General features: G+C 39.6%; 1 protein-coding gene and 1 non-coding gene across 5 annotated transcripts in view; one reads left to right on the forward strand and one right to left on the reverse strand.

Annotated features, from left to right (window-relative positions):
* Window positions 1–10,927, reverse strand: part of Sil1 (SIL1 nucleotide exchange factor) — a 235,000-nt gene that overhangs the window by 40,257 nt on the left and 183,816 nt on the right. The window lies entirely within an intron of this gene.
* On the forward strand, window positions 4,077–4,178 carry LOC115065558. The gene has a single exon (XR_003845330.1). It is a non-coding gene; the product is annotated as a small nucleolar RNA U13 (small nucleolar RNA).

The raw sequence follows: 10,927 nt of genomic DNA on the forward strand, positions 1-10,927 counted from the left end.
TGAGCCACCATGTGGTTGCTGGGATTTGAACTCTGAACCTTCGGAAGAGCAGTCGGGTGCTCTTACCCACTGAGCCATCTCACCAGCCCCTAGTGTTTGTTTGTTTGTTCTAAATGTCATCTATTAAACATTTTAAGTGTGTGTATAAGTAGGTAACTAAGCACATGCATGTAACAAAGAACAGCTATTAGGAGTGCGCTCTTCCCTTCCACCATGGGCACTGGAGATCAAACCCAGGCCATCAGGCTTCCCCAGCAAATACGTTCACTCCCTGTCGGGAGAAACACACCGTCACGCTCTGAACAGCTTACTGAGGTAGCCATGTAGCAAGGAGCTGAAGGACCTTCTGTCTGACAACCATGAACTAAATTCTGCTCACTCACGATCCCAGGTGCTCAGAGGAAGATGCTTCCCAATCAAGTCCCAGGTGACACACTGCACTAGAGAAACTCAGAGGACACATACAGACATATATGTTATCATATGTGGACTCCTAACCCATAGAGACTGTGACGTAATACCTGTCCACTGCTCACAATCACTCGGTTTATAGTAACTTGTTAAGTAGTGACGTATAACTCAATGACCAAGAATATTCATTATGAAAATATAGGGATGATGCTCTATTAAGTGATATATAAGTAAATTCACCAATGAGTTGGCACAGAAGTACATTCCTTGACCATCTGGATAGGAAAAGAAATAAAATTCACCATAAATTCCTAACACAACCCTTGATGAAATTGATACACACACACACACACACACACACACACACTTTATTGTACCTACCTAAGCAAATATAAATACATATACATAAATAAAGCACATACAATACAATTAAATGCCAGCATTATGTTTCATCATTAAATCCACAGATATAAATGAAAGAATGTGGTGTTAGGACCATTATAGTAGGAAGAGAAGACCTGACCTTGTTCGTATGCATTTAAGACTTCAGTAAGGGTTTGATTTTTGCTTGTTTTTGTCTGTTTCTATCAACAGTCAGCAGCTATTTCCAATAACATTCAGACACACCTACCTTTTAAAAACAAACATGGTACATATCTTTTAATATTCTCAACAAGGTGGGTGGGTAGCATGGAAAAGTTTGGAGAGAGGAGAGAGAAGAGAGAAGAGAGGTAAGATGCAAAAAAATATAATTATATTTTTGAAGTTAAGACTTCAAGTTATTATAGCTATATAATTTTGAAGTTTTCAAAAAAAATTAAAGATTTGCTTTTTATGCATTCCAAATAAGGTCTTGTTACACAGCTCCCTCAAAAAAAAATCTTCTCAATAGCGTAAAAAAGCAACAAAATTTCTCATTATACAGGGTGCTAACACAAAACTGACTGAACATCTGAGGCTAGCTACATAAACAAGGTCCTGTCTCAAAAAGGGAAAGCAGGAACCGTTAGAGCAAAAGCTGAGAAAGAGGGAAACCAAGGAGGATGGCAGTGAAGCCACCCAGGCCCCGGAGTCAGAGAGTCACTGAAACTGACTTTGGGTTTGTTCACTTGTGTAGAGAAAAACAACTATGCCAAAGTCAAGAGCTGCTTCCCAACACGGGAATTTCTTCCTCCTTATCCTAGGAGTTTAATGCCATGGGTCCCAGTTAACAGTGAATGGTAAAAACAAGAAATGCGCAAGAGTGGCACAAGGAATGGGTGAAGGGCACAGAACGAGAGGAGTTCAAGGTTCAGTCTAGCTACCATGTTGCTTTACATCCCTGAGTACCTGGAAGTGTTGAGCTGTGAGCTTTGTGTGAGATGGATTGTTAATTAACCCCGGGCACCTGCTAGAAGACAATATCAATCCTTTCTAAAAGGAGGAAACTTCCTCGTTGGACTCAAATGATCTTTTTTTTTTTTTTTTTTAAAAAAACAATGAGTAGGTCATGTGGTGGCACAAGCCTATAATCCCAACACTAAGAAATGGCTGCATATTTGAGGCCACCTTGAGCTACATAGTGAGTTCAAGGGTTCAAGGACAGCCTGAACTATAGATCCAGATGGTTTCAAAACACCGAAAGGACAAAAGCAGGCAAACAAACAAAATGTGAGTAGAAAGGAAGAAAGAAACACAAGAGGGAAGACACCATGGTGCAAATGGTAGCTGTACATGGACGCCAGCCAGACTGCAGGCACGGAACTGTCCCCCATGCAGACAGCCTTGCGTGTGTGTGCACAGTGCACATGAATCTGTGAAACACACAAAACACACAAAACTTCTAAAATTAGAATTATAAGCCCATGGCTAAATATTTAATGGACAGGTTCCATAGTAGATTTGACACAGCAAAGGGAATGCAAGTAAACAGAAAAATGAGCTACAAAAAAGTCATCTAGACTTTAGCAGAGATGCGACACAGAAAGAAAATAGGCAACAGATTAGAACCTAGAACATCCGAGCAAGAAGGCCCAGCGTCGGAGCCCCAGGAATAAGAGAGACAGGCAGCAGAGACAGTATTTGAGAGATTGCTAAGAATAGTATAGAAATATGAAGGAAACAAATTCAAACTGAGTAAGTTTAACAAATTTCAAGAAGAAAATATGTCTTAGTCACAACTACACATATAATCATGTAAAATAATAGAAACTTCTGGAGGAATGCTTAAAATTAGATGGAGGGGGAGTTGTGACATTTTTAGACAAACAAAAATGAAGTTTGACACCTCACATAATATGTGCATCTATACACACAGTATGTGCATAATAAATATGTGAAAACATATCCACATGAATACATATATGCATAGTACATATATAGGTATTGACTTATGATGGGCTTACATTTCAACAATCCCCTTCTAACTTAAAAGTATATTACCCCTACTCTACTTAACAAACAGCTAAGTCAGAATGTGAGCAACTGCAGATTACCCATGCCTGCCCTGTGACTGGGGAGTGGGCTTCCTGCTGTGCCAATTCTGTTAGCTAGGGTAAGAAAGATCAGACTTCATAATACGAACCATGGTTTGCATAAATGCATATTGTTTCTGCACTATCACCAGGTCCTAACAGAGTGGAAGGAAGGGGGTTACATGAGACAGAGATACTATGCTCCTGGAGAACTGAATGCACATTCTTTTTAGGCACATATATTCAGAGCATTTACAAAAGAAGAGTATCTACTGTATTAGTCAGCTTCACATTACTACAATGAAATACTTGAGGGAGTCAATTTATAAAGAGAAAAGGAATATTTTGATTCATAATTCTTTTTTTTTTAAAAGATTTATTTATTTATTATATGTAAGTACACTGTAGCTGTCTTCAGACACTCCAGAAGAGGGCGTCAGATCTTGTTACGGATGGTTGTGAGCCACCATGTGGTTGCTGGGATTTGAACTCCGGACCTTCGAAAGAGCAGTCGGGTGCTCTTACCCACTGAGCCATCTCACCAGCCCTTGATTCATAATTCTAAAGGTCCCAGCCCACAATCAGCCCATTGCTCTTGGTCCATGGTGAGCACAACTCACATGTACTGGAGCAAACCACTAAATTCATGAGCTAGGACGCAGGCAGAGACTGCATCTTCCTCCAGGGATTATCTCAATGGTATTGCCTTTTAGTGCCCCTTTCCTAGGGGCTATCTCCAAAGAGTGCTTTCCTGCAGCCCAAGCCTTTATAATACACAGACCTTTAGGGGACCTTGATCCAAACCACAACAGAAAACTAACCATATAGAAAACCTCCACTTCTTTCAAATGTCTAATAATTAAGGGCATTTTTCTGGCTACAGCCTCAATGTTCATAACAAACACAATGACTACAAACTTTTCACTATATTTGGAAATTGAGAAATATAATTTCCTATGAACCAAAGAAACCACAATTAAAATTTAAATCACTTCAATTGAACAATAATCAAAATGCTACATATTGAAATTTTCAATTCAATTAAAGCAATAATTAGCAGGAAACTCCTAGAGGTGAAAAATACAGTCATCTAAAACTAAAAACTTCATGTATGTGATAAACACATTAAACACACTTAAAAAAAAACAACAAAAACCCTGTTAAGTGAATGGAATCATGCAGGAAGACAGAGACAAAGGCACTTAAGAAGAGACCCTCTTGTGTTCTCTAAGTGCAATGAGTGGGTTTTCAGCTACTGTGTGAGATGTGTCGCTTCAAATTTTGTCATGATGTCAGCACATTATCCATCTGACATGGGAAAAAGAGGAAAAAAAAAAAGAACACTTGAGAGATGTTAGAAACAGATGGCCTAATATCATCCGCAAATAGAGAATATGGGGGAGAGCCAATGAACCACATAGTCCTGGTAATAAACCAGAAAATTTCCATAGCTGAAGTCTGTAGTTTAAAATAGCACACCGAGAGCCAAAGAGGACAAATTAAAACAAATCATACTTGGACATATAATGGTGAAATTTGCTGATAATTAGATATGAATAAAAACATTCTAAAAAAAATTGTAAAACTAACTGCCCCTAGAAGGCAAAACTACCAAATTGGCAATATGCTCCTTACAGTTGGTGTCTGTAAGCCAGCACTCAGAGGCCATCCTCAGCTGCAGAGGGAGTATAAGTTAGCCTGGCCTATATGAGAAACTGCCTCAATGAGGTGGAGGGCTGGAAGATGGCTCAGCAGTGAAGAGCACTTGTCAGGATCAGTTCCCAGCATCACATCTGTGTCACTTCAGTTCAAAGTCCTCTCCTGATGGCCACGAGCACCAGGCATGCACGAGCTGGTGCATATATATATATATATATATATATATATATATATATATATATATATACACACACACATATATATGTGTGTGTGTGTGGTGTGTGTGTGTGCAGGCAAAACGTGTATGCAGACAAAATAAACTGAATTTATAATAAAAATAAGGTAGAGACCCCTTGAGGAAAAGACAACGATCAAACTCCAGTCTCCACAGGCACGAGAATGAGCACTCACATGTACAACAGCATGTATACGCATGTGGTCGTTGGAGTGAGTGTGCCCTTAGGTCCATATATCGCAATCCTTGCTCCTCACCCCTGCTCTAACTGTTTTCAGAAGATTATGAGGTGTGGCCTTCTTGGAGGAGGCATGTCACTAGGATGAACTTGGAGGTTTCAAAAGCCCAAGACAGGCCCGGTCACTCTGTTTCTTCACTTTCAACTTGCAAATCAGGTTGAGAGCTTTTAGTGACTGCTCTAGTGTCATGCCTGCCTGCCTGCCTGCCTGCCTGCCTGCTATGATGGTCATGGACCATCTAAAACTGTAAGCAAGTCCCCAGTTGAATGCCTTCTTTTATAAGTTGACTTGGTTATGGTGTCTCTTCACAGCAATAGGAAAGTAACTAAGACATACCACATACACATATCTAAACATACAAAGTATAACTATATGCTGCATAATAAAAGGTATAAAGAAAACATATGTTAACAAAGACTGAAAGAAAAGAGATAGAAAAGATACACCCAAGAAAATACAAGGTTAGTAGATGTATTAATATCAAACAAACTTTAAGACAAAAGTAACTTCCATAGGAGCAAAGATGCTTCTAAGGACACAAGGTACAGACCTAAATTGACTGGTACTATATGAGTATTTAACAATAATAGTTCAAAATACAGCCAAAAGATGTATAATTACAGGAAGAAATAGAAATAACCATAGTGTAGTGGTTTGGGTTTTTCAGAATATAAAAAAAAAGGAGTGTGGTTTTCAGCACAAGTGTATTTCAGAGCTGTCCTGGGTGAAGAACTTTAGCTGGAATATTTCTCTTTCATTTGAAGCCATAAGAACAACTCCTTTTGACTAGAAGACTTCATTTTTTCTATTCTCTCATTCAGAAGTCTTAAGTTTTCCTTCTGTAACTTCTAGCTGAGCTGGAAGCTCACAGCCACTCAGGGATGGCAGTGCCCCTCAGGCAGCTGTCTGCTCCAGTTCTGTGCCTATTAGGATTTAGATTTTATTTGAATTTAGAATTTCTGTACTTTCTTTCAGAGCTATCACATAAAGGTTTGATGTTACTCATTTCCCCTGAAGTTATGCAAGGATACTGTCCTACCATTTCCTGACTGCTGAGTTGAGTGTGTGCAGAAGCGTTTAAGTATTTAATCTAGCATTTTCAGGGATTTGGGTTCTTGAAACATTTATTAGATATAGAAATCTCCCAGGTTCACTCTGCTTTGTTTTGTTACTGTTTTAAATTTTAATTACAAAAATAATACATACTCAGTAGAAGAAAAATAAAGTGGAAGGAAATATAAAAAGTGGCAAGTTCCTGCTTTTGGTCACCTCATTCTCCTCTGATTTTTAGTGGTTTTAATGTTAGACTATTTATGCTTGAAGCAGTCATATAGACTCATATTCTGTAAAGTGCTGTGGACTTGGGTAACCATTCTCACTCCCGAAAGCATTCAAGTTTGTTGGGGAAAAAAATGAAGGAATTGGTGAGTTACAAAGACGTCAATGTATTAAAGAGTCAGTTTAGGTGTCCAGGCAATAAATGCTAATAAAACTGAAGAAAAAGAAAAGAATGTGGGGGGGGGGTTGGGGCTAAGCAAGGAAAAAAAATAAAAGGAGCATTCAATAGAGAAAAGTCTGGGGAGGCGGGGCACACCACAGAGGACAAGTCCATTAGCAAATAGTGCCTCCCTCCCCAGGACTCCAGCGGGGGGGGGGGGGGGAGGGGGGAGGCTTGCAGCTCAGTTTCCATTTGTCACTAACTGTCATCTGAAAACACTAATCAGCTTTTGAATGCAGCTGAGGAGCTACGGCTATCCAATTGCCTGGGCCAGTTTGGTTATTACACTAATCAATTTATTAGAAACATGATTTGAGCAACTCCCTTGTCACTGGAGGAGTATAGAGAATTAAGAACTTGAGGCAAGATGTCACATTGGTCCTATGGGTCACATTTAAACTTTTATTTAAATGTTGGCAACTCCCATGTCTGACCTCATCCCAATCTCTAGCCTTCTATTTTCTGGGCCTTCAGCCAGTGGGGTAACATACTCCTTTCCACAGCCTTATTTTTTAAAGGGTCAAGGTGTGGTGTCTGAATCATCCACTATTACATCATTAATAATAAAAAAAGCACTCTCCACACAGCCCCAGTGGTTATCTTCTGAGATGAGTGAATGGCTCACTTCTTAGGAGCCACTGCCATTCACTTGTTTCTTCATTTACTCTTCCTGACCATAATTACTTCCAGATCGTTCATTTAATTCTAGGCTCTGTATATATAATGAATAGCAAAGTTAAAATGTAAGGAATCCTAGCCTCTCAAGTACTATCCAGTAGGGATATAAATAAGTAATCAAACAACTACATAATTGCAAACTGAGACAAGTACTCTGAAGAAGCAAAAGGAATATAACACACTTTAAAAGATCTGAGAGGCCTGGGTGGTGGTGGCGCATGCCTTTAATCCCAGGAGCCAGAGGCAAGCAGAAGCAAGTGGATCTCTGAGTCTGAGGCCAGCCTAGTCTACAAAGAGTTCCAGGACAGCCAGTGCCACAGAGAAACTGTGTCTTAGAAAAACAAACATATATCACCAACAAAACCAACGAACCAAAAAAGGATCTGAGAGAGATTTTGAAAATTTCTCAATATGAATGTAAGTTCAGTTACAAGGATCAGTATGATAATTAACTGTGATTTAAAAACACCATTTAATTACTTTCTATAAGAAAGGCTGAAAATGAATGTCTCCAAACAGCACTACAGTATCTTCATTGCATCAGAAAGGACACAGACTCTGTCAGGTCAGGGCAAGAAGCAAGGGGGGGGGGGGCAAGCTCTCTACTCACAGGAGCAAGACCCCTACAGAATGCTTTCTACCAATACCTCTCCACGTTGCATCAGTCAGAACTGGATCACACGCCCATCTCTAAATCAATCCATATCCATAGAGAATGGGATTATCATGCTTGGTTTAGATTATTCATGTCTCATTTCCCAGCACAGGGGAGGGGAGCTCTCACTCTGGACAAGATACTGAACTTAAAATGTCAGGGTTCTTTAAAGTCAATGAAAAAGGAGTACTAGGGCACAAGTTCCTTCCCATCTGTCCGGGCGGTGCTCTGAGCAGACCTTGGGTACAAACTTCACAGCCAGTCCCACAACACCCAGAGGAAGCTCCAGGCACTCTAACACTCCGAGGATCCCAGGAGCTTGGTCACACCAGGATTTCAGGGTCCCAGAGACAGCTTGATTCCCAGGAGCTCTCAGGATCCTGGAATCAAAGGATCACAGAGACTGTTTGACTCTGAGGAGTTCTGACACAACCAGGATTACAGGAAGGACAGGATCCAGTCAGACATTGCCAGGGCAGGTAGCACTAGAGATAACCAGATGGCAGGAGGCAAGCATAAGAACATAAATAACAGAAACCAAGGTTACTTGGCATCATCAGAACCCAATTCTCCCACCATAGCAAGTCCTGGATACACCATCACACTGGAAAAGCAAGATTCAGATCTAAAATCATCTCTCATGATGAGGATAGAGGACTTTAAGAAGGACATAAATAACTCCCTTAAAGAAATACAGGAGAACACAGGTAAACAGGTAGAAGCCCTTAAAGAGGAAACAGAAAAATCCCTTAAAGAATTACAGGAAAACACAATCAAACGGGCGAAGGAATTGAACAAAACCATCCAGAATCTAAAAAAAAGGAAACTAGAAACAATAAAGAATCACAAAGGGAGACAACCCTGGAGTTAGAAAGCCTAGGAAAGAGATCAAGAGTCATAGATAGATGCAAGCATCACCAACAGAATACAAGAGATAGAAGAGAGATCTCAGGTGCAGAAGATACCATAGAAAACATTGACACAACAATCAAGGAAAATGCAAAAAGCAAAAAGCTCCTAACGCAAAACACCCAGGAAATCCAGGACACAATGAGATCAAACCTAAGAATAATAGGTGTAGAAGAGAATGAAGATTCCCAACTTAAAGGGCCAGTAAATATCTTCAACAAAATTATAGAAGAAAACTTCCCTAACCTAAAGAAAGAGATGTCTATGAGCATACAAGAAGCCTACAGAACTCCAAATAGACTAGACCAGAAAAGAAATGTCTCCTGTCACATAATAGTCAAAATACCAAATGTACTAAACAAAGAAAGAATTTTAAAACCAGTAAGAGAAAAGGTCAAGTAACATATAAGGGCAGGCCTATCAGAATTATACCAGACTTCTCACCAGAGACTATGAGAGCTAGAAGATCCTGGGCAGATGTCATACAGACTCTAACAGAACACAAATGCCAGCCAAGGCTACTATACCCAACAAAACTCTCAATTACCATAGACGGAGAAAAGAAGATATTCCATGACAAAACCAAATTTACACAATATCTTTCCACAAATCCAGCCCTACAAAAGATAATAGATGGAAAACACCAACACAAGGAAGGAAACTACACCCTAGAAAAAGCAAGAAAGTAATCTTTCAACAAACCCACACAAACATAATTCCACCTCTAACAACAAAAATAACAGGAAGTAACAATCACTGGCCAAATAGTTAAAAATTAATTGTAAATAGAGCTGACTCAATGGTTAAGAGTAAGCGTTGCTCTTCCAGAGGACCCATGTTTAGTTCACAGCAACCACATGAAAGCTCACAACCATTCATTACTCCAGTTCTGGGGGATCTGATGCCATCTTCTGACCTCCTTGGGACCCAGGCATACATGTGGCACACATACATGCATGCAGGCAAAATATTCATATACATAAAATAATCTAAAATTAAAAAAAAAACTGATTGGTAAAACCTTGGGGAGAGCACAGGGCAGACATGTGCAGTGCTATGGACACACATTCATTCTCTCAAGTAATGTATACAACTCCAAATCTTCTGAGGAGCTTGTGAGGTAGATGCCAAGGAGAACAGTTATACAACAGACTTCTCTGTGGCTGATGATACATGTGTATCCCTTTATGTACTAGGTTAAGTTCCATCACATCACACACGCTGTGAACAGTTCAAATAAAAGAATTACACTTACGTGTATAAATGTATAAAATTCATACACCTATAAATATAAATACAGGTCATTAAAGACAGATACAAAACAACAAAGGTACATGAGAAGGGAATGCAAGAACAGCAAAACCAGTGCTCACTGGAGCAAGCATACCAGGTTCTTGATAGTATAACTCTTGTTAGTTCAATGTAAAGGCTTTGTACAAGGAAGGAGGAGGAAAGAAAAACAGCTGGCTAGTTTGCAGAGAAGCAGCAAAACCAGATTACAGAAAGCTGTTATGGCTTCTGAAATTCACAATGCTTTCTAAAACTTCTTTCTACAAAAGCAAAATCAACTTGTCTAAGACTACTGGTAGTTCTGACTGCAGACAGACCCTCATATGTGCCACCATGAGGTGAAATCAGGTCACAAAGAGGCCAACGAAAATAACCTGAAGAAGAAAGGGACTTCTAAAATAATGTAGCAATAAAACTACAAATCTGCTAATTATCAGCATACCAACTTCTGCATATGTTACAGAACTTCACCTACCTGTTATACTTGGGCAATAAACAGCAGGAAATGAGTATGTGTGACCCTCAACTGAGTGTTAATCATGTTTAAGTAAAGGAACAAATTTTATTTCAGTAGCCATGTCAATTATATTTCTGTCATTCTTTTCCTTATCTTGGAATAATTGGTGTTTAACACTGGGGAAGAGATCCCTTCATCCACAGAAATGTGCGTGGAAGGATTTATTAAGCAATTAACCCAGGTAGGCAAATAAACACTCTCATGAAGCAGCAACATTAGCAGCAAGAGACACGGTGGAGCATAAACAGGACGACAGAGTTTGTACTGTAGAAAGAAAAGATTCAAGAACTTCTGTAACTGATAGTTACGGAAAACCCCCGATAGTAACAAAGGAGCCATTAAGATAAGGTAATGATGGGCTGGAGAGATGGCTCAGTGGTTAA

This window comes from Mus pahari, chromosome 15, assembly GCF_900095145.1.
Source record: "Mus pahari chromosome 15, PAHARI_EIJ_v1.1, whole genome shotgun sequence".
NCBI classification, from domain to species: domain Eukaryota; kingdom Metazoa; phylum Chordata; class Mammalia; order Rodentia; family Muridae; genus Mus; species Mus pahari.